The sequence below is a fragment of the Muntiacus reevesi genome, chromosome 16, assembly GCF_963930625.1.
Source record: "Muntiacus reevesi chromosome 16, mMunRee1.1, whole genome shotgun sequence".
NCBI classification, from domain to species: Eukaryota; Metazoa; Chordata; class Mammalia; order Artiodactyla; family Cervidae; genus Muntiacus; species Muntiacus reevesi.
Window position 1 is genome coordinate 29,626,086 of NC_089264.1, and position 24,032 is coordinate 29,650,117.

Consider the following 24,032-nt stretch of genomic DNA (forward strand, 5'->3'; position numbering starts at 1 on the left):
TTTTTGGTGGAGAAGAAAAGGAACATTCTAACCTGTGGGAGCGCATCAATTGGTTGCCGACTGAGTTAAGATGAATTTTCAATGTTGGCAAGGATGTGAGAAACTCTGAAGGTGGTATGCAATGGCTCATTTTTTCATCTTTCCTGAAGGGATTTCTCTACTATCTTTTGTGAGATTATGCAGAATCTGTATCCTAGAGGTAGTCAGTTTTCAGAGAAACGATTTTACAGATGGTGGTTACAATGGCTACTTGAGACCTCAAATGTTCACCTTCCGTCTGAGTAAGACAGAGTCTTATCATTTTGTATTCAGTAAGCTGGCTCAACATGTCTTTGTTTCAGAACGGAATATTTTCTGCAGTGTGTTTATGAAAGGTTTCAAGGAACAACTCCTTTTAAAGCTTTGTTTGTTATTCCTTTAATTTTAATCAGTGATAATGAAAAAAGCTTTGCTTGAAGATTTTTAAAAAGCTTCTCTTTGAACAAGCCACTTTTCTCATTTATTTTTTTTTACATTTTTCTCCATATACTGAAGGTCAAAAAGTTCTTAGATTTAAAGTAGGACATAGAATTCTGTGTAAAACATCCCAAAGGACTTTTTTTTAAAGGTAAGAAATGTGAAAGCAGTGTCAGCAGCATCAGCTTAGAAACTCCTGTTTCACATAGAACTGTGAAATAATACTGAGTTTTTAAAGCACCGAGTTGCTTTAAAAAAGGAAATAAGACTGGAATGGAGATCTTGTATAGCAAGTTGCTTACATACTAATCATTTTTTAAAAAATCTCTTTTCCCCACCTTCACTCCTCCACAGTCATTTGAGTAAGGGATATGCAATTCCAAGATTTACAGACTTTAGAAAAAAATATTTAGGGAATTTGACTAAGGTTGCTTCATTTTTTAAGTGAGGATATTAAAAGAAATCTGTGCTCATTTCCTAAATGATAGGATATATAATTCTCCAAGTTTAAGATGGATATAATCTCAGAACAAAACATAATTCTTTAAACTTAATTTCTCAAGTTAACATCTAACTACATTGTCCCCCTTACCCCCTCACCTTGAGGTGGGCTGGTAAACATCTATTCAGAGCTAGTATCTGTTGAAGGAAAGGTCATGGAAGTTGAAAAAGCGACTAGATTCACCTTATGTATAGGCCATTGAAGTTGAGGTGGGAAGTTATGTAAGAGTTAAATGGAGAGGAGGTGGGTGAAAGAATGAAGGTCTGGGGCAGAAGCAGGTACCAGGATTAGACCTGTACCTTGGGTTACAGGTGCTGGTGAAGAGAGTGGTACAGGATGAACTGGGAGAGGCTGGGAGAAGCTAGACAAGAAGAACTTTATGGGGTCCTTTGCATCTCTTCCATTTACATAATGACCCATTCAAAGCTTACGTATCCATCTGTATGTCTTCTTTGGAGAAATGTCTGTTTAGTTCTTTGGCCCATTTTTTGATTGGGTCGTTTATTTTTCTGGAATTGAGCTTCAGGAGTTGCTTGTATATTTTTGAGATTAATCCTTTGTCTGTTTCCTCATTTGTTATTATTTTCTCCCAATCTGAGGGCTGTCTTTTCACCTTACTTATAGTTTCCTTTGTTGTGCAAAAGCTTTTAATTTTCATTAAGTCCCATTTGTTTATTTTTGCTTTTATTTCCAATATTCTGGGAGGTGGGTCATAGAAGATCTTGCTGTGATTTATGTCGGAGAGTGTTTTGCCTATGTTCTCCTCTAGGAGTTTTATAGTTTCTGGTCTTACATTTAGATCTTTAATCCATTTTGAGTTTATTTTTGTGTATGGTGTTAGGAAGTGTTCTAGTTTCATTCTTTTACAAGTGGTTAACCAGTTTTCCCAGCACCACTTGTTAAAGAGATTGTCTTTTTTCCATTGTATATCCTTGCCTCCTTTGTCAAAGATAAGCTGTCCATAGGTTCGTGGATTTATCTCTGGGCTTTCTATTCTGTTCCATTGATCTATATTTCTGTCTTTGTGCCAGTACCATACTGTCTTGATGACTGTGGCTTTGTAGTAGAGTCTGAAGTCAGGCAGGTTGATTCCTCCAGTTCCATTCTTCTTTCTCAAGATTACTTTGGCTATTCGAGGTTTTTTGTATTTCCATACAAATTGTGAAATTATTTGTTCTAATTCTGTGAAAAATACCGCTAACAAACACATGAAAAGATGCTCAACATCACTCATCATCAGAGAAATGCAAATCAAAACCACAATGAGGTACCATTACACGCCAGTCAGGATGGCTGCTATCCAAAAGTCTACAAGCAATAAATGCTGGAGAGGGTGTGGAGAAAAGGGAACCCTCTTACACTGTTGGTGGGAATGCAAACTAGTACAGCCACTATGGAAAACAGTGTGGAGATTTCTTAAAAAACTGGAAATAGAACTGCCATATGACCCAGCAATACCACTTCTGGGCATACACACTGAGGAATCCAGATCTGAAAGAGACACGTGCACCCCAATGTTCATCGCAGCACTGTTTATAATAGCCAGGACATGGAAGCAACCTAGATGCCCATCAGCAGATGAATGGATAAGGAAGCTGTGGTACATATACACCATGGAATATTACTCAGCCGTTAAAAAGAATTCATTTGAATCAGTTCTAATGAGATGGATGAAACTGGAGCCCATTATACAGAGTGAAGTAAGTCAGAAAGATAAAGAACATTACAGTATACTAACACATATATACGGAATTTAGATAGATGGTGGCGATAACCCTATATGCAAAACAGAAAAAGAGACACAGAAATACAGAACAGACTTTTGAACTCTGGGGGAGAACGTGAGGGTGGGATGTTTTGAAAGAACAGCATGTATATTATCTATGGTGAAACGGACCACCAGCCCAGGTGGGATACATGAGTCAGGTGCTCGGGCCTGGTGCACTGGGAGGACCCTGAGGAGTCGGGTGGGGAGGGAGGTGGGAGGGGGGATCGGGATGGGGAATACATGTAACTATATGGCTGATTCATGTCAATGTATGACAAAACCCACTGAAATGTTGTAAAGTGATTGGCCTCCAACTAATAAAATAATATTAAAAAAAAAAAAAAAAAAAAAGCTTACGTATCTACTTTGCCTTCAGAAATCTCAAAGTTTTGGAGTTAGATTAGGCTTTTACGGGCAGAAGAAGGTACACAAGGGGGATAGTAGGAAAATCTGGAATTTTCTGTCATTCAAACTCTGCCAGAATATAGCTATATGACCATGGCCCATTTATCTCTCATCTATGGAATTTTCTTTCCTTACAATGACCTGGATAAAGATGGTTGTAGAACAGATAAAAAATTGCAACTCTTAGTTTCAAGAGTATATGGTTAAGTGATTTTCTGTTAACAAGGGATCTGTGTACTTTATGATGTCATTGAGAGGGAAAACACTAGGAATATAGCTTTGGAGATACAGTAGGGAACTTGTTTTTCTTCTATAAGCAAAAAAGATCTTATTAGTAAATTTTTTTAACCCTGCATGAAAACTGGATAAAATTTAGTGACTATAAGAGACAGAGTTTCTACTTTCACGGAGTTATTTTGCTAGTAAAAGAAAAAGCTATTTTATTGGGATAAAGATAATGGCCAATTAGGAGAAATTGGCCAATTAGGTGAAAATTTGGAAGACTTCTATGTAATACACCTGTTAATGCTGTTTTATTAAGTCCCTGCAGGCAAAGGACTGTTCAAAACACTGGCTCAAGATATACAGAAAGCAATTGATTAATAACAAAGATTCTAAAGAGACAAAAGGAGTGGCCATCACAAAGGGAGCTGAAAAATTGTATGATATGATCAATATAGCAGTTGAAAAAGTGATGTTGGATGTTTAGGAAGAGCTCATGGTTGATGAGGTGGATGAAAGTAAATAAGTGGAATTGAGGAAGTGCAAAAGGACATTATAACTCTAACTGGTTGACTTGCTGTATAATTTATAGATTCACCACTAAAGTATTTTTCCTTTATGTTCTCTAAGCCTAAATTGCTTAACCTATAAAAAAAAGGTACAATAATCCTTCCTTCATTGAAGTTTTACAATAATTAAATAAGATAACATAGATTGTAAGTAATCTGTACTTTTCCTGGTGGCTCAGTTGTAAAGACTCTGCCTGCCAACACAGAATACTCAGGTTGGATCCCTGGATCTGGAAGATTCCCTGGAGTAGGAAATGGCCACCCACTCTAGTATTCTTGCCTGGAGAATCCCATGGACAGAGTCCATGGGGTCGCAAGAGTCAAACATGACTGAAGCAGCTTAGCATGCATGCATGCACAGAGGGTATCATGACTGTTTAAGGGCATGATCTCTGGAGCCAGGGTTCAAATCCCACTTTAGGAGTTTATTAACTATATCTTGAGCAGTTTACCTAATGTTTTTACATGTCAGTTTCCTTGACTATAAAATAGGATGATAACAATATCTATCTCTTGTGGTTTTGTGAAGATTAAAGGAATTAGTCTCTGGGAAACTTTCAGAAGAATGACTAACTAGAAACAGATGTGTAATAAACGATAGCATTATTATGCATATTTATGACTCTCCTTCGTTCCTTATATTCTCCATTATCTATTAATTCTTCTTTCAGATTTGTTGTAAGGGATGCTATAGTTGACTCTCCAGTATCTCTTCCACCCTGTTAGATAGATTTAAGCTATGAGTCTATGTTCTCCAGGGGATCTGCTCATTTCAGGGGTAAACATCTGACCTAAGATGAAATAATTGAGCAGAAGGGTTAGATTTGCATTCATGCCTGAGAAGACAGGTTACACATGCTCTTCTCAGTGGAAACAGGGAAACACATTGGTTCTATTGCTACTGGAAGCATCTTTTCATCACAAGGCAGGTCAGCCCAACAACAGTCCCATCTCACTTTACCAAGGATGGAGAATGGAGAGGTGGAAAGAACTTTGGTCCTTGAAAACGCTATCCTTGTGAATCAACCATGTTTGAAGATATCTACTCCTAGACGGGATAAATTTGCTATGTGAGATACAGCTATGTAAGATAAATTTCTTTCCTTGAGAAATTATAACTTGGAGTTTATATACGTAAATCACTTGCTATTCTTATTACTAGATTTTAGGATCTTTATAAAAGATGCCTATCTTTTTATGCTTCTATTCTCTTCCCACCAATTCAGTGTATATCACAAATCATTTAAGCATCTTTTTCTAATTACTACTGAAGTATCTCTGAAATCATCAAACCCTAAATAGTCCAACCAGTGTATGTCTTTCATAACTAGCAACTTCTACCTATCTAACTGTAATTCTTATTTTGTCTTCTTTCCTAAACTTCACATTTATATATTTAAGTTTCAGTCTAATGAGGTAAAGCTTACCAAATCCAAGGCAAAAGTCTTAATTCTCCTGGCTTTTAAATTATGTTTGGTTCATGCTTGACCAACTCAGTTAATGGTACCACCATCAGAAAAGAAAGTTATACTGATTCCTGTTGGCCTCACCCATCACATCCATACCATTTGCCAGGCTTATGAGTTTATAGTTATGGCAGACTGGAACCTGTCACTTTTCCCAACCTCAGGTATCCTACTCTGGACTGATTCACTGTCATTTATCTCCTGGGCTGTCTGTACTGGTCCTAACTTCCTACATTCACTTTTGCTCACTGTCTCTGCTGTCTTCCCTCCCACAATAATTTTTATCTTTACTTTAATAGATAGAAGTAATAAACACACCTCTTAAAAATTCCAATGTCTTGCATTTGTTAATAGGGAAATATCTGTAGTCCTTACTATGTTTTTCTTAAGGTTGCATAATACAATTGGACTCAAATAACTCTTCAATCTCCTATCACACTACTCTCTTCTTTATTCACTCTGAGCCACTCTAGACTCTGTAATTCTTTAAATACTCCAAGCTGGACTCACTTCAAAGCTTTCAAATTTGCTGTAATCTATGCACATAATGAAGAGAATGCACTGGTCATAGCAAACAGCCTCTTCCAACAACACAAGCAAAGACTCTACACATGGACATCACTAGATGACCAACACCAAAATCAGATTGATTATATTCTTTGCAGCCAAAGATGGAGAAGCTCTATAAAGTCAGCAAAAAAAAAAAAAAAAAAGAAAAAGAAAAAGAAAAAAAAAGACCAGGAGCTGACTATGGCTCAGATCCTGAACTCCTTATTGCCAAATTCAGACTGAAATTGAAGAAAGTGGGGAGAATCAGTAGACCATTGAGGTATGACTTAAATAAAATCCCTATGACTATACAGTAGAAGTGAGAAATAGATTTAAGGGACTAGATCTGATAGACAGAGTGCCTGATGAACTATGGATGGAGGTTTGTGACACTGTATAGGAGACAGGAATCAAGACCATCCCCAAGAAGAAGAAATGTAAAAAAGCAAAATGGCTGTCTGAGGAGGGCTTACAAATATCTATGAAAAGACGAGAAGTGAAAAGCAAAGGAGAAAAGGAAAGATATACCTATTTGAATGCAGAGTTCCAAAGAGTAGTAGGGAGAAATAAGAAAGCCTTCCTCAGCGATCAATCCAAAGAAATAGAGGAAAACAACAGAATGGGAAAGACTAGAGATCTCTTCAAGAAAATTAGAGATATCAAGGGAACATTTCATGCAAAGATGGGCACAATAAAGGACAGAAATGGTATGGACCTAACAGAAGCAGAAGATATTAAGAAGAGGTGACACAAATACACAGAAGAACTGAACAAAAAAGATCTTCATGACCCAGATAATCATGATGGTGTGATCACTCACACTCACCTAGAGCCAGACATCCTGGAATGTGAAGTCAAGTGGGCCTTAGGAAGCATCACTACGAACAAAGCTAGTGGAGGTGATGGAATTCCAGTTGAGCTATTTCAAATCCTGAAAGATGATGCTGTGAAAATGCCACACTCAATATGCCAGCAAATTTGGAAAACTCAGCAGTGGCCACAGGACTGGAAAAGGTCAGTTTTCATTCCAATCCCAAAGAAAGGCGATGCCAAGGAATGCTCAAACTACTGCATGACTGCACTCATCTCACATGCTAGTAATGTTCAAAATTCTCCAAGCCAGGCTTCAGCAATACATGAACTGTGAACTTCCAGATGTTCAAGCTGGTTTTAGAAAAGGCAGAGGAACCAGAGATCAAATTGCCAACATCCTCTGGATCATCAAAAAAGTAAGAGAGTTCCAGAAAAACATCTAGTTCTGCTTTATTGACTGTGACAAAGCCTTTGACTGTGTGGATCACAATAAACTGTGGAAAATTCTGAAGGAGATGGGAATGCCAGACCACCTGACCTACCTCTTTAGAAACCTATATGAGGTCAGGAAGCAACAGTTAGAACTGGACATGGAACAACAGACTGGGTCTAAATAGGAAAAGGAGTACGTCAAGGCTGTATATTGTCACCCTGCTTATTTAACTTATACACAGAGTACATCATGAGAAATGCTGGGCTACAGGAAGACCAAGCTGGAATCAGGATTGCCGGGAGAAACACAATAACCTCAGATGTGCAGATGACACCACCCTGTGGCAGAAAGTGAAGAAGAACTAAAGAGCCTCTTGATGAAAGTGAAAGAGGAGAGTGAAAATGTTGGCTTAAAGCTCAACATTCAGAAAACTAAGATCATGGCTTCCAGTCCCATCACTTCATGACAAATAGATGCGGAAACAATGGTTGACTTTATTTTTCTGGGCTCCAACATCACAGCAGATGGTGATTGCAGCCATGAAATTAAAAAACGCTTACTCCTTGGAAGGAAAGTTTGACCAACCTATATAACATATTAAAAAGCAGAGACATTACTTTGTCAACAAAGGTCCGTCTAGTCAAGGCTATGGTTTTTCCAGTGGTCATGTATGGATGTGAGAGTTGGACTATAAAGAAAGCTGAGCACCGGAGAATTGATGCTTTTGAACTGTGGCATTGGAGAAGACTCTTGAGAGTCCCTTGGACTGCAAGGAGATCCAACCAGTCTATCCTAAAGGAGATCAGTCCTGGGTGTTCATTGGAAGGACTTATGTTGAAGCTGAAATTCCAGTACTTTGGCCACCTGATGTGAAGAGCTGACTCATTTGAAAAGACCCTGATGCTGGGAGGGATTGGGGGCAGGAGGAGAAGGGGACAACAGAGGATGAAATGGTTGGATTGCATCACTGACACAATGGATATGGGTTTGGGTGGACTCCGGGAGTTGGCTATCGACAGGGAGGCCTGGCATACTGCGGTTCATGGGGTCTCAGGGAGTTGGACACGACTGACCGACTGAACAGAAATTGACTGATGCACAAAATACTCTTCCTCCACATTTTACATTCAAGGACATAATCTGATGTTGCTCCCTCAGAAAGGTCTTCTGTGACCCTCCCCATACAGATTCATCTTTATTACCTATCTTCTTTATATTTTCTTCATGGCATGTTTTCTAATATGAAGTATCCCATTTTTAGTTCCTTATTTATGTGTCCTCCTTCAACTTTTCAGTATAAGGCAAGCTCCAGGAAAGCAAAAAACTTGTTATTCTTATTTACTATTTTATCTCTAGAAAAACAAAATAGTATTAATCACTAAGTAGTTGCTTAACAAATATTTGTTGGTTGAATGGATAAACATGAATCCTATTCTGTAGTAAGTTGCCTATGGGAACTTGCAAGCAAGAAGAGGATTATCCTTTCCCCCCCTCAACCATTACTTATGAACTTGCTGAATATGTCCTATATAACTATTTATTATGGAAAATTTAAAAAGGTGTAAGATAGGTATTGCAATTCCTTGCAAGTTAAGAACTTAGAACAAACTTGAAGTGCCAAAATATGAACACAAGAAATGATAAACAAAAAAAGTGACATATGTGGTACAGAGAAGATAAACTATAGAAACACAATGAAGGGTTTGAGTAGAGCTGAATTTGCTGGGGAAAACTTATGCTGAGGATGGGTTAAGAGCTGGAACACAAAGAATACATAAGATTTGAATATGAACTTATTTACAAAACAGAAAAAGACTCACAAACATAGAAAACAAGCTTATGGTTACCAAAGGGTAATGTAGGGGTTAGGTCAGTCAGTCAGTCAGTTCAGTCGCTCAGTCGTGTCCGACTCTTTGCAACCCCATGAATCGCAGCACGCCAGGCCTCCCTGTCTATCACCAACTCCCGGAGTTTACTCAAACTCATGTCCATCAAGTCGGTGATGCCATCCAGCCATCTCATCCTCTGTCGTCCCCTTCTCCTCCTGCCCCCAATCCCTCCCAGCATCAGGGTCTTTTCCAATGAGTCAACTCTTCGCATGTTGTGGCCATTAACATATACACAGTATTATATATAAGACAGGTAAAAAATAAGGATCTACTCTATATAGCAGAGGAAACTATACTCAGCATCTTGCAATAAACTATAATGGAAAAAAATCTGAAAGATAATAAATACTTGTATAGGTCTATGTATATATTGAATTACTTTGCTGTATACTCGAAAATAACTGAAAGCCCAACACAACAGCATTGCAAGTTAACTGTACTTCAGTAAAAAAAGAAATCATTAAAACAGTTTGAATAGGTTTGGAGAGCAAGGGATAATCATGACATGATGTACTAAGAGATTCAATTAGGCTGTGACTGTGGAAAGGAAAAGAGAGGAAAGCAAAAAGTGGACATTTGAAAGCAAGTTTGGGCCTCAACCTTTTTTCCTTTATCTCTGTGCCCTTTCCATGAGCTATGTCGCTGGCTTTAATACCTTGGTGAAGAGTTTGCCCAAGTCCATGTCTATCCTTCCTGCCTCTTCTTCAAATTCACACCCTGTATTGTCATTTGCATGTCATAGTCTTTACATTGGCCTTCCCAGGGCACCAGTGATAAAGAACCTGCCTGCCAGTGCAGGAGACAATGCAAGAGAGGTGGGTTCGATCCCTGGGTTGGGAAGATTCCATAAAGGAGGGCATGGCAACCCACCCCAGTATTCATGCCTGGAGAATCCCATGGACAGAGGAGCCTGGTGGGCTACAGTTCATAGGGTCACAGAGTTGGACACAACTGAAGTGACTTGGAAGGCTTTACATTTAGTCTTTACATTTCCCTGTATGGATACATCATCTTCCAGTGTCTCAAACTCAAGATATCTAGATCAAAATTAGCACTTTCACTCTCAAACCAGTTTTCTCTTCTGGCTTCTCTTCTGAGAAAAACTCCCCCATCTTCAAGCAAGGCGAAGTTTTTCAAAATCATGTTTGGTTGCCCATTCTTTCATCTCTGTGTCTAGTTGATGGTCAATATTGGCCTTAGAATATCTCTCTTTCATTTCTATTGTCTTTAGGTCATGATTTACTCAGGAAGCTAGTGAAGGACAGGGAGGCCTGCTTTGCTGCAGTGCATGTGGTCACAAGTAGTTGGACACGAATGAGCAACTGAACAATAACAACATGGTTTCATTTTTCCTTAGTGATTCATTTACACATTCATTTAATATTTATCAAATAGTTACCATGTGGTAGGATTTTCTTCTAGATGGCTTGGAATAAATCTCTGAATAAAGCAGACAAAAATCCATGCATTCTTGGAATTTATATTATAGATATAGTAATGGCTTCCTACTGGTATCCTTTTTTCTAGTTAATATCTTCCTTATTTCATTGCACACATTCTTTCTAGACTAATCAAAAAGTGTACTTCTGATTCTGGCTAGTCTTCACTAAATTGTTCAATGACTCCCCATATCATAATAATCCACACGGCTTGGCTGATATTCAGGGCCCTTGGGTTCTGCTGTGTTCTCTCTCATCAGTCTTAATGAAGTACTCAGCATCACTCTACTGAATATATTTTGGCTGGGAGGTAATTTGTTTGGCAAATTTCTACAGCTACTAAAAAACACAGGAGAGGTTCATATTAGTGAAACTGGTGTTGATTAGCTCAAGGAATATGAAAGACTGTCAAGAAGGGTCACGCTGACTTTTATTGGAAGTACTACAGAGATCTTGGTTAATTAACAGAAAAGAAATGAAAAGCTGACTAAAATGATCAGAATAAAAATATTACTATGGAAAGCATTCCATTGGAAAAAGACCAAGAACCTTGTCAGAACAAAAATTCCACCACACTTTGCTTCATGTTAACCTTGGAGAGATCTTGGTTAATTAACAGAAAAGAAATGAAAAGTTGACTAAAATGATCAGAATAAAAATATTACTACAGAAAACATTATATTGGAAAAAGACCGAGAACCTTATCAGAACAGAAATTCCATCACACCTTTCATCATGTCTCCATAACTCACCATGAAATGCTGGTAAGAATGTCATCAAGGCACAATCTTTATGTACATTTTCTGAGACCAGTAATATGTAAAATAAAAACATGCTGGATTTCAATCATTTAAAATAGTCACTAACATTATTTTTTTCCACTAACATTATTCAAACATAAATAGCTTCAAAAAATAATAGATGTAGATTGGATTATTTAAAAAAATGAATGCACACTTTGAGATATATTTCTGAAGTTGCAAGGAATATATTCAGTAAAACAAAAAATCATTGGTGCCTCTGTTAGACATTATTCTAGACTATACAGACTCATAAATGTTATTGAATATGGAAATCTTATATTTTTATCTTAGCCATAATTTAGTTCTAGAAATAGTACAGCCAGCCTTCTGAATCTGTGGGTTCTACATGCATGGATTCAACCAATCAAAGATCCAAACATTTGAAAAAAATTCTCAGTTTCCCAAGTCAAAACTTGAATTTGCCATATGCCAGCAACTATTTACATAGCATTTACATTTTATTTACAACTATTTACATAGCATCTACATTGTATTAGGTATTATAAATAATCCTGAGATGATTTAAAGTATACAGAAAAAAAAAGATACAGGAGGATGTGTGTAGGCTATTTGAAAACATGATGTCACTTTATATAAGGAACTTGAGTATCCATGGACTTTGGCATTCATGCGGGTCCTAGAACCAATCCCCTGTGGATACCAGGGGATTACTATAGGTTTAGTTTCATGTTAGTAAGTGTTCATCATGTAATTAGTCAGTCTGGCCAATTATGAAGTTAGTTTTTTTGAGCTGCTCAAAGAACTATGAAATGAGATAGATAAAAGGCAATTATGGATTCATCCAATTAAAAAGTCATGATGAATGAAAACTTCCATGAAGGAAAGATTAAAAGTTTTGGTCAAGTACAGTCTTCAGCTATTTGTAGCAAAAGAAGATAAGAGAGAGGGAAAGTAATTACAGTGTCCTCCCACAGTTTTCAATTTTCAATACTTTCATTGTTTATTTCTGATCAGCTGACGCAAAATAGCTTCAATTTCAAATGGATCTGGACCCTTGTATTGGGAGACTCTTCCTGTTGGCATGATGCTTAAAATTCTGAAAGTTACCTGAATTTCAGGTAAACTAAAATGCCATTCAGCATCTTAATGTGAGAGAAGGCAGCTACCTGAGCAGGCATGAAGACACTTTGGTTACTTGTTACCCTGGTTCACAGAGGAGAATGTGATTAGAGCTCTGAGAGCAGGACTAGAGCAGTAGAGTGTTAGCACGAATGCAAACCTGGCTCTGCCACTTATAGGTTTTATGACCTTGGAAAATTGCTAATCTTTTCTGTGACTCAGTTTCCTCATCTATAAAAGGAAGTTAATGATGGTATTTGTCTCTTATGGCTATTGTGGGGATTAAATGACTTAATATAATTAGGGCATTATGCAGCACTTGGCTGGCTAATAGTAAGTGTTTAATGAATGTTAGCTATTATTTTTGGCTTTGGTGTAGCTTATAAGTTAAGGATAACACAATCCATAGCATTCTCTCCATCTTTTGTGCTACTTTCTCTGTATGTCTATAAAGTAATGGTAATTTAAAAACAGATGTACTAGTCATGTTTGTGACTCTGTTAAGTATATTTACTAAGTAATACTCCTGGCTTCTTTATGTAAGATATAAATGGACTTCTTAAAACATTTATTTTATTAGTAAATTTTAGACATAAAAATTTTAACAAAGGGAACTGGCAGGGTGGAGATGGAACACTGGACTGACAGCCTGAACTCGTCATCCCCAGGGCATGTTTTGACCACGGTTAGACTCTGGGTGGGTCACCCAACCTCCCTTCCTGGTTTCACAGATGTAAAATTAGGGAGTTCATCTAAATGCACACCAAAGTTTCTTCATGTCTCACATTCTAAGCTTGTTTCTTCTATCATCATAGTTATCATGAGAGCTCCTGTGCTTAATCCCACATTGTTACTATGCTTAAAATATTTTAAGGATCTATAAAGAAAGAACACATTTTTTATTATCCTCAATGACATCAAATTTTCCCTTTAAAAGAGACTGAATTTTGAAAACAGTAAAAAATGTCTTGAGGCTAAGTCTGATGAGTAAAATGGGGTCATTTGAATAGAAAAACTGTGATGTAAGTATAATGGAATAAGAAGAGTGCTTTCGAGAGAGACTTATAATTGACTCTGGAGGGGATGAGTGTGTGTGTGTATGTGTGTCCACGTGTGTGCATGCATGTGTGCTTTGAAGTGCAATACACATTTATCGCTTTAAGTTCTGCAATGTTTTGTTAAAAACCCAGCCTTCTTTCTCACCAAATTTATACCACTATAATAACTGTGCTCTTTGTAAAACAACTGCCTTTTGAATCAAGCGATACTTACTGAGATCTAAAAACAGCACAAATCTTATTTTTTAAAAAGGCTAATCCAACTTGCTTCTTGTAAAGCAGCTTGGTCCAATGTTGTGGGCTCATTATCCAACTGAAATACTGCTCTGTGCCTTGCAGTAGTCATTTATCTTCTCTATACCTCAGTACTTTTCTCAGAAAAGTCTAATAAATATGCTTGTTTATAAATGGCACTCTCTTATACTTTGGATGAAGTGTTCCCCAAATGTGGTATGATGTTAGTACAAGGAAATCAGACTCATGCAACACTTCAGAATCTACTCCATGGGATTGCACTGTCTGATGGCTGAGTTTGTATTCATCAGTGAGAATACTACATACTTCTTAAGTGCAAAGTCTTATCATTTTCTTAAAATTTTGCTACTACTTTATGAGATTAATAAAACTGCAAATTATATAGTGCACATATGATAAATGCTTTTGAAATATTCACAAACTGGAAATATCAACTGCACTTATACTTGAATTTATTTTGACCAGATACTAAAAGAAATGTAAATGACTTAGGTTCGCCACTAGAAGCAGCAAAGTGATTGGAAAAGCCCACAGGATATTAGTCATAGCAATAGCTCCATCAGGATTCAGGAAACAGAAAAAATGACAAAAAGGCTACCTAATTTTTTTCTCTTTTGTTAACGTTCCCTAAATTTAGCATTCTAAATTTAAAACAAATGTTTTAAAGGGGGGAGGTGCTTTGAGCTGGGAATAGTAGTTTCTACATTTCTATTTACATTCTGTTCAATGGTTTCTAGAGGCTATTCTTTGTTTAATATATGCATGTTAAATGAGAAAAGAAAAGAGTTTCCTTCATTGAAATGTTAAAATGTATGTTATCTTAAACAAAAATATATGTATAAACATATATTATTATTTTCTTCTACTGTCTCTCTTTGAATGTGAACCTTTGACATACCCCTGGTTTTGCAACTTCTGAAACATCTTCTTTTCTTATTTTATATAAATAGCACATCTAAACTATCTTTTTCTTGATCTAGAACACAAAATGTGCATGTGATGAAACCAGTTGGTTTTCACAGTGTGTATGTTTGCGTGTATATTTAAGTGTTGGTGTATACAGTTGACCCTTGAACAAAGTAGAGGCTGAAGCACTGACCTTCCTCATAGTATCAAATTTATATACAAACTTGATATATTTCTATCCTAGGCTCCTTCTTATCTGAGGTTCCTCCATGTCTGCCATTCTGCATCTCTGAATTCAACCAACACTCAACTGTGTAGTACTATAGTGTTTATCGGATAACAAAAAATCCACATATACGTGGGCCTGTGCAGTTCAAACTCATGTTGTTCAAGGGTCAGCTGATATATAATTTAAAAAATAAGACCTGGTGTGTGAGAGAGAAGAACAATACTAGTAGGGATATAACATCCTTTCCCTTTCAGATCCCTGGATCACTGTATATGCACTCCTCTGATTTCTACCAAGTCTTGTCCATCCCTCTTCAAATTGTACCTTTTTATCTAGACTTTTCTCTTTATTCTCATTAAGAATATTCTCACTGCTTCACAGCTAGACTACTACAAGTGCCTTATAAATGCTCTTCCTCCATTAAGCAACACCTGGGATTCCTCAAATACTCCTTTGTCTAGATATTCTTCTCTTCAGAGCCCCACAAAGCAGGTCTGGGGTCCTCAGTAAGGACACGAGCTCTATCTAACCTGGCTTTGAGTCACAGCTCTACTTGTCATTAATGTTTGACTTTGGTAAGATACTTAACCCTAAGCCTCAGTGTCTTCAAATTTATAAATGCCTATAGACTTGTGGCAAGCCTTATATGAAATACAACAGGTGTTTAGCATAGTAGCATAGTAGATGCTTACTAGACAGCAGCTATCAATATTCTAGTGTATCATATTTAATTTTCACTTCTCTACCTATATTCACCCACCAACATTCTCTCCAGTCAAGTTCTTTTTCATTGCCCTTTCAACACATGATCACTGTTTTCATTTGTGATTTCATGTTTTTCTATATGTGTTATACCCATCCTCATATCCAAATTCTATTTGCGCTTGAAGTCTTGAAGCTTAAGTCTAATAAAATCTTTTCTATCCTACTCAGCAATGATTTCTTTTTCTCTTTTTTTTTCAGTATTTATTGCCTATACCATGCAGCTTAATGTATAAGTTCATAATGCTTAATGTTGACATATGTATTTTGATTCATTATCACAGTAATCCAAATCTATGTCCCAATGACTAAAGCAGAAGAAGATGAAGTTGAACCATTCTATGAAGACCTACAAGACCTTCTAGAACTAACACCAAAAAAAAAAAAATGTCCTTTTTATCACAGGAGACTGGAATGCAAAAATAGGAAGTCAGGAGATACTGGAGTAACAGGCAAGTTTGGCCTTAGAGTACAAAATGAAGCAGGGCAAAGGCTAACAGAGTTTTGCCAAGAGAATGCACTGGTCATAGCAAAAACCCTCTTCCAACAATTCACAAGAGACAGCTCTACACATGGACATCACCAGATGGTCAATACCAAAATCAGAATGATTACATTCTTTGCAGTCAAAGTTGGAGCAGCTCTATCCAGTCAGTGAAAACAAGACTAGGAGATGACTGTGACTCAGATCATGAACTCCTTTTCACAAAATTCATACTTAAGTTGAAGAAAGTAGAAAGAAAACCATTCAGGTATGACCTAAATCAAATCCCTTATGATTATACAGTGGAAGTGACAAATAGATTCAAGGGATTAGATCTGATAGAGTGCCTGAAGACTATGGATGGAGGTTTGTAACATTGTACAAAAGGCAGTGACCAAAACCATCTGCAAGAAAAAGAAATGAAACAAGGTAAAATGATTGTCTGAGGCCTTACAAATAGCTAAGAAAATCAAAAGGCAAAGGAGAAAAGGAGAGATATACCCATCTGAATACAGAGTTCCAAAGACTAGCAAGGAGAGATGAAAAAAGTCTTCTTAAGTGAACAATGCAAAGAAATAGAGGAAAACAATAGAATAAAAAGACTAGAGATCTCTTCAAGATAATTAGAGAAACCAAGGGAATGTTTCATGCAAAGATGGGCCCAGTAAAGGACAGGAATGATATGGACCTAACAGAAGCGGGAGAAATTATGAAGAGATGGCAAATATACACAGAGCAGTGTACAAAGAAAGATCTTAATGACCCACATAACCACGACGGTGTGATCACTCACTTAGAGTCAGACATCTGGGAGTGTGAAGTCAAGTGGGCCTTAGGGAAGCATCACTAGGAACAAAGCTAGGGGAGGTGATGGAACTCCAGTTGAGCTATTTCAAATCCTAAAAGATGATGCTGTGAAAATGCTGCACTCAATATGCCAGCAAATTTGGAAAACACAGCAGTGGCCACAGGACTGGAAAATGTCAGTTTTCATTCCAGTTCCAAAGAAGGGCAATGCCAAATAATGTTCAAACTATTGCACAATTGTGCTCATTTCACATGTTAGCAAGATAATGTCAAAATCATTCAAGCTAGGCATCAACAGTATGTGAACTGAGAACTTCAAGATGTACAAGCTGGATTTAGGAAAGGCAGAGAAACCGGAGATCAAATGTCCAACATCTGATGGACATTGAGTTTGAGTAAACTTTCGGAGTTGGTGATGGACAGGAAGGCATGGCATGCTGCGATTCATGGGGTCGCAAAGAGTCGGACACGATTGAGCGACTGAACTGAACTGAACTGATGGATCATAGAAAAAATAAGGGAATTCCAGAAAAACATCTACTTCTGTTTCATTGACTACCTTTGACTGTGGATCTCAACAAACTATGGAAAATTCATAAATAGATGGGAATACCCAGACCACATTACCTGCCTCCTGAAAAACCTGCATGCAGGTCAAGAAGCAACAGTTAGAACTGGACATGGAACAATGGACTGGTTCCAAATTGGGAAAGGACTATGTCAAGGCTGTATATTGCCACCCTGATTATTTAACTTATATGCAGAGTACATCATGCAAAATCTGGGCTAGATGAAGCACAAACTGGAATCAAAATGGCCTGGAGAAATATTGATAATCTCAGTTATGTGGATGATACCACCTTAATGGCAGAAAGCAAAGAGGAACTAAAAAGTCACTTGATGAAGGTGAAACAGGAGAGTGAAAAAGCTAGCTTAAAACAACTTCAAAAAATGAAGGTCATGGTTTCTGGTCCCATCACTCCATAACAAATAGATGGCGAAAAAATTGTGACAGACTTTATTTTCTTGGGTTCCAAAATCACTGTGGACAGTGACTGCAGCCGTGAAATTAAAAGATGCTTGCTCCTTGGAAGAAAAGCATGGCAAATGTAGACAGCACATTAAAAAGCAGAGATATCACTTTGCCGACAGATGTCTATATAGTCAAAGCTATGGTTTTTCTGGTAGTCTTGTACGGATGTGAGAGTTGGACTATAAAGCAGGTTGAGTGCTGAAGAACTGATGCTTTTGAGCTGTGGTGCTGGAGAAGACTCTTGAGTCCCTTGGACAGCAAGGAGATCAACCCTGAATATTCATTGGAAGGACTGATGTTGAAGCTCTAATACTTTGGCCACCTGATGTGAGGAGCTGACTCATTGGAAAAGACCCTGATTCTGGGAAAGATTGAGGGCAAGAGGAGAAGGGGATGACAGAGGATGAGATGGTTGAATAGCATCATAGACTCAATGGACATGAATTTGAGCAAACTGGGAGATAGTGAATGACAGGGAAGCTTGGTGTGCTGCAGTCTGTGGATCGCAAAGAGTCAGATATGACTAAATGACTGAGCAACAAAAATATCTTGAGAATATCACCATTGCTCTCAGAGCAGAAGGACTGTATATATTTGTATGTCAAAAGGGAAAACAGTTATCTCTTTGGCTTCTGGTTATATCCTTCCAGCCAACTGAGTGCAGAGCTTTAAGCCAGTTGGTGACTGATTCTGGAGCTGCTAATGGGCAATCAATGGAGGTTGCTTTTTTCTCTTTCTGGAAAGGGAACAAAGTGCTTAGAAAGTTGGAAATAAAAGGACTACAGATCTATGCTTTCTAGTTAAAGGAATATTTTCTACCTTTCTTTTGGGAATGGAAGCATAAAATTTCTTACAGTAGGAATTAGAAAGAAAGGTGGAGTTGGTGGAGTTGGGCTATTTCTTATCAACTTTTATTAGTCATTATATTAAAAATTGGAGAAATCAAGATAAATAGAAAATTATTTTGATAAGAGAATGTAGAAGACCTTTTAAATATCAAGTGAGCACAAAGGATAGGTATTCAATTTATTTGATTACAAGTAAATAGGATAATTTTTAAGCATAAAGTTAGATAGGTCTTTTATTCATTCCTCAAATATTTAATGAATGCTTACTCTATGTAGGCATGAGATAGGTGCTAGGAAAAAGCCTATATCCAAGGAGTTCAAAATGAAACAAAAATAGTCAATTATAGACAAATAATGAAAATATATTATAAATCAAAGATTATGATTCATCTATTCTGTGCCCCTAAGCGAGAGAGGAAGATAGGAATAAGAGAGCAATCTCTCAGTGTTTGTTTAAAACATAGCTTTTAGTCTGACAAATTAGAGTATGTGATAAGGAAAACCTGTCCTGTAAATCTAATCTGTGCTCAGTAAAAAGATACCGGGTCACAGAAGAAAACAACAAACAAAAAACCACAGTTTGTTAAAACTGTATGTCAACTTGGGAGCCAGACTGTCTGGATTTAAATCTCAGTTCTAATACCCAATAGCTTTGTGATCTCAGTTTCTGTGTCTATAAAATGAGGATAATAATAGTATTTACCTCAAAGATTGCTACATTTAAGAACCAGGGTCTTGTACCCAGTAAGCATTATACAGTATGTTTTATATTATTTTTATAAGCTTTTAACAGAAAGATAAGGGAAGACAGGGTGCATAATCACCAGAAAACTAAACACAGAAGTAAAAAAAACAAACAATTGCCAGTTTTACTGATTTTTTTGTGATTCTGAGCAAATCATGTACCCCTTTGGATTAGCTACAACCCTGGTGAAAAGGGAACTACTGCTCATTCCATTTCTAAAAATTCTGAAACTCTGTGATGTGGTTGAGATATTGGTTATGCATCTTTGCCACTATTCCTGAATTCAACAAAATCATTCTCGATGTCCTCGTTTTTGTGCCACTAGATGGTTCTATTCCCAAGGTTAAGGATTAGTAGCCAATAGGCAAAAAGGGACTCCTTGACACCCTCTAAGGCTTGAAAACAGAGGTGCACTTGTACTAAATCCTCAGTAAATATTTTTTATCTTTTTAACCTTGTGACTAATTAAGGTTCTAAGATACTCTGGAATTAATTTTATTAAGAGCATAATGATATCAGTGAAAAATTCAGTTCTCTTCCATTCTTAAATATCTTTAATGTAACAACTTTTGATGATTTTCTTACAGTAAGAACTATTATAAGACAAAGGCCACACAAAACATTTGATGCACAAATAGCTTCAGAGAAATCATTACAAACATTACTGGCCACACTAGTACTCTGATCCATATATTTGGTGAGATATATAAATAACTTCTGCTTCCAAGTTACCTAGTATTTGTACTCCAAAGTACTGGAGCTGAAGCCACTTCATGTGAAGAGCCAATTCGTCGAAAAAGACCTTGATGGTGGGAAAGATTGAAGGCAGGAGAAGGGGGCTATAAAGATGAGATGGTTGGATAGCATCACTGACTCAATGGACATGAGTTTAAGTAAACTTGGGAGATAGTGAAGGACAGGGAAGCCTGGTGTGCTGCAGGCCATGGGATTGCAGAGTCAGATATGACTTAGCAACTGTCGTACAACAACAGGAAACAAAATTCTTCTATCCAAATCTACAATCATCTATTGTAGCACTTACTGGTCCTCTGCATGTCTACTCACATGCAACTGCACAAGTGAGGGTATCACTACAACCCATGACGCAGGAGCCTAAGATGATGCTTGCCAACTTCAAGCTCATTCACTCAGTGTATGTACCTGTAGACCAACCGTTGTGCACTAATATGTAAGTATGTAATAAACAAATACACAACATTCATGTGATTGGTCTCAAGTCATTAAAATGGATAAGTATATAAGATATTGGGCAGATAGCAGATAATAAATATAGTTACTAAACCACTATATAATATTTATTTTAGATATTCATATTTATTACATATTAAAGTACTTTATATCCTATATCTGTGGTTCAGGAGCATAGTCACCTGAGAACTAATTAGCATTTACTTATTAAAAATCACTGTGAATATTATTATTTCATTGAATATAGTTACATGAGCAATCAGTGATCCAGTCTAACCAGTAGTCCAGGATAAGTTGCTGTATTAAAACTATTTATAATAATTGGTAAAGGATAACACAATTATTAAGTGTGATGGTCTTTATAACTTTTAAATCAGTTAATAAAAAGGGATTCTCTTTTCCCTAATGGCTAGAGTCAAAGGGAATGAATTCAGAGGTTTTCTGGGTTCAAAGAAAGAGTTTGGGTGATAGCTTAACATGGTATGTGTATAGAGAGGGGCAGCCAGATTATGTTTCTTTCCTGGCTCTCTCTTCTTCCAGATGTCCAGGTAACCAGGATGCAGGGTGTCATTATTAAGGAGCTCCACAGAAAAGGTCAATTTAAACTGTCAGCATCCATAATGCAAATCAAACAAAGGAAAAGCAATGCTCAATGCTCAATATTGTTTTCCAGTAGATCACCAAAACATATTGAATCAGAATTAAAATCTCCATAAGATAAAGTGCCACAGGGATAGTAAGAAATGGAACACTTGGTGTGATTGATTAAATATTTCTTTAATTGCTATTGGCTTTTTTGGATTTTATATGCTTCATTTTTTTTTTGCATAAAAGACCTAGAAATCAAATATAGAAACAAAAAATATCTGTAGTGAAGAAAAGGCCAATTAACTGCAACTAATGAGTAAACAATCCTTTTCTTGAAGACCTGGTTCACATTTAGCATCCCTTAAACTTTTCTGCTGGCCTTATACCATAAAACCCTGGCATCCCCTCCATTCCATTTTGCTTTCCATTCTCTCTTCTATACTTATTAGAAATAATGGTGTGCCTCCTGGCATCCCCTTCATTCCATTTTGCTTTCCATTCTCTCTTCTATATTTATTAGAAATAATGGTGTGCCTCTTTGATTAGAAGCATCTCTTCTACTTGGTCCTTCCTCCTCATTTCCCTTGACCCCATTCTAGATCAGCCTTCATTACCTTATGCATCCTGGTTTGTTTTAGTCTTTGCTGAAATCCATCCTTTACATCAAAACTAGATTAACTTTCCCTTAAATACCACCATCACCATTTTACTCCTGGGCTCCAGAATGAACAATAGATTCTTGTAGCAGCTTGAAGCCTACAATATGGATTCTAAACTTCAAATTTTCTTTCAGATTAACTTGATGCCTTTATTGTTACCCAATATATTCTGATCTCTACCACTTCTGTTCTGTTGTTTTCATTGTTCCTCCAAGAATTCCCTAGTTTTTTCCTTCAGCCTAATTACTTTCTACTATTCTTTCAAGGTCAAGTCCAAGGTTCACATCCTTTGAAGAGCTTTCACTCATATTTCCTTGGATTAACTCTTTATTCTGTATGGAATTCAATTTTTTCAATATTCAACTACACAATTTAACCCGGTATAAATAAGCAATACTGATAAATGTCAGTACATATTTATAGAAATGTCTGTATTGTTCATTGTTTCATATGCACAGGTCTTTTTTCTTCAGCTAGAAAATGAAGATCATGGCATCCGGTCCCATTATTTCATGGCAAATAGATGGGGAAACAGTGGAAACAGTGTCAGACTTTATCTTCTTGGGCTCCAAAATCACTGCAGATGGTGACTATAGTCATGAAATTAACATGCTTGCTCCTTGGAAGTAAAGTTATGACAAACCTAGACAGCATATTCAAAAGCAGAGACATCACTTTCCCAAAAAAGGTCTGTCTAGTTAAAGCTATGGTTTTTCCACTAGTCACATATGGATGTGAGAGTTGGACCATAAAGAAAGCTGAGTGCCAAAAAATTGATGCTTTTGAACAGCAGTGTTGCAGAAGACTCTTGAGAGTCCTTTGGACTGCAGTGAGATCCAGCTAGTCCATCCTAAATGAAATCAGTTCTGAATGTTCACTGGAAGGACTGATGCTGAAGCTGAAACTCTAATACTTTGGCCACCTGATGAGAAGAACTGACTCACTGGAAAAGACCTTGATGCTGGGAAAGACTGAAGGCTGGAGGAGAAGGGGATGACAGAGGATGAGATGGTTGGATGTCAACACCAACTCGATGGACATGAGCTTGAGCAAGCTCTGGGAGTTGGTGATGGACAGGGCAGCCTGACATGCCTGCAGTCCATGGGGTCACAAAGAGTCAGACAAAACTGAGCGACTGAACTGAATTGAGACCACAAGTGATTTTCAAGTAGATTCCCCTAGAATATACTCATCATAAATATGCTTTAATTGATAAACTTCATTTGTACCTTAATTGTACTTGCCAATTTATGGATATTTTTATTATCTTACACTTAAAATGGTTCCCAGAGGGACCATTAATAAGTTATATTATTGTTCAGAGTTATTTACTTCCCTCTTCCCTTTATGTAGGGTATACTTACACACCCCACTGATTCAGAGCTTGGCCATGAAACTCTTTTTAGTCAGTGGTCTATGAGCAGAGGTGATGTACGCCACACCCATGCAAGAAGCACCGGAGGCACCAGGGTTCTGCTGGCCTCTTTCACAAGTTCTCTTTGAAATGAAAGCAGCTTATCCCAGATAGGACTGCTTCTCTGGCCTGGTTCCTGGGACAAGAAGCCATGCAGGGACCTGCAGTTGACCCACAACTCACAGCAGATCAGCCAAATCACAGCCCTTATGTTCCACGAATGAGAAATAGCTTTTTTCAAGTCATTGGTACTTCAGGTTGTTTGCCACACAGAAAAGGTGACTAATCTAGGACCTTAGAGTTGATTTAACATCCTCATTTGCTGATAAGGAGAGACATCTAGGTTTTTAGTAGCTAACAGAAGAATCACAAGAAATATTTGAACTACTGACTTGTTCTGTTAAACACAAAATACCTGGCTTTTTGTTATCTTGGAAATTTGAGGCAATATCACTCAAGTTTGGGGCCTTAGTACTACCTAGACTACTACTTAGTACTGTTCTCTTTTGTCTGGCTTTTACCTAAAGAATATCTAGTAGTAAACCAAACAAACTATCAGTGTCAAATGGAACATACTTCTACCTGAAAGATATTATACTCTTTTAGGTTCAAGCTTGTTTGGTAGTAGATAAAATAAAATG

At 37.2% G+C, this 24,032-nt stretch overlaps 1 protein-coding gene across 1 annotated transcript in view; it reads right to left on the reverse strand.

The window, feature by feature from the left end:
- The window catches only part of GRID2 (glutamate ionotropic receptor delta type subunit 2), a 1,506,291-nt gene that overhangs the window by 115,560 nt on the left and 1,366,699 nt on the right, over positions 1-24,032 (reverse strand). The gene's annotated exons all lie outside the window — the stretch shown is intronic.